The sequence below is a fragment of the Triticum aestivum genome, chromosome 2A (genome assembly GCF_018294505.1).
Source record: "Triticum aestivum cultivar Chinese Spring chromosome 2A, IWGSC CS RefSeq v2.1, whole genome shotgun sequence".
NCBI classification, from domain to species: Eukaryota; Viridiplantae; Streptophyta; class Magnoliopsida; order Poales; family Poaceae; genus Triticum; species Triticum aestivum.
Window position 1 is genome coordinate 366,311,310 of NC_057797.1, and position 1,772 is coordinate 366,313,081.

Here is a 1,772-nt window from a genome sequence, read left to right on the forward strand (position 1 = left end):
TAGTAGTAGCGCGTTTTCTAGCTCCAGCGCAACTACTATGCTCATATTAGCAGCGCTCGTGCTGCTCAAGCGCTACTGCTATTTAGCAGCAGCACATGCTTTGTAAAAGCGCTACTGGTGAGCTCCTATGTATAAGCATTTCCCTAGTAGTGTATACTTGTGGGTTATCAAGACCTTTTTCTGGTGTCGTTGCCGAGGAGCAATAGCGTGGGGTGAATTTTCTCGTGTGTGCTTGTTTGCTTTATCACTAAGTAGTTTTTATTTTCTGTTCTAAGTTTTTATATCTTTAGTTATGGATATGGAACATGAAACACCAAAAAAATAGTTGTACTTGCTACTCATGGAGATGGGGAACCTCCTAAAAGCCTCGATGCTCGTTATATGAAAAATATAGAACACAACTTTGATAATCCTGAGAAAACCCCATTCAACGTGATGATGGGAGACATGTTGGATCAACGTGAATACTTTAGGGATTGTCTCTTGACTCAAAAAGGGAAACTATTATTGGATCAAATTCATATGTTGCATTGGTATGCTTGGGATCTATACTTGAGATATGATTATACTTGTTTTCTCTAGGATGAAGGCTCGACACCTTCCCTTTTAGTGCAAATTTAACGATAATGAAATCTTAGCTTATTATTCTAATGGCATATATGATTAGTATGTTGTAGAATGAATAGAAGAATTTATTGCATTTAAGTGTTCTTCTGAAATTGAATCTTTGTTCATACAGTATGAAAATTATAGTGATGTTATTTATAGACCTGAAAATTTTGCTATACTTAAATATTGCTATGATAATTAGGCTGGTTGTAATGAGGAGTATCATATACTAGAATCATGCATATGATACTAGTGTATGATACTACTTCTGTAATGCATAATATCATAAGTTAGTATCTTAGGTTGCCTTATTAATTGTCGTGCATGACACAAAGTAATACACCATTTAATATGATACAGTATCATAATATGATACTACATCCTCTCTTCCCTCATCTAATTGTGTGCCACATCATCCAAAAAGTCTAGTTGGCATGCATGATACCGCTTATGATACTCCCATTATGACAGCCTTATGAATATAGTGTTGATATTAATGAGTTTATTGAGAAAGTATCCGCTGTCCAAGAAGAGACTAATATTTTGTAGGAATCTACAGAAGAAGAAATTGATGAAACTATGAGCTCATTGGATGAAAAAGTTGATGAGAAGAGCGAAGAACAAAAGGAGGAAGAGCGGATTAGCTACCCGTGCCCGCCTTCTAATGAGAATAACTCTTCAACTCATACATTGTTTAGTTTCCCTTCGTGTTTGCTAAAGGATGAATTCTATGATGATTGCTATGATCCCTTGGATTCTTTTGAAATATCCCTTTTTGATTAAATTAATGCTTGCTATGCTTGTGGCCAAGATATCAATATGAATGATGCTTATGGAGATGAACTTGCAATAGTTCCTTATGTTAAGAATGAAATTGTTGCTATGGCACCCACACATGATAGTCCTACTATCTTGTTGAATTCTCCAAACTACAGTATATTAGAGAAGTTTGTTTGTATTAAGTATTACATTGATGGGTTGCCTTTTACCGTTGCACCTGATGATTTTAATGGAATTGATATGCATGTGCTTGCTGGTCCTACTTGTAATTATTACAAGAGAGGAACCACACGTACATCTCCGCCTCTCCATGTTTACAACACGATAAAATTTCAACAAACTGTTTATACGATGCATTGGCTTTTACTTGATGTGCATGAATT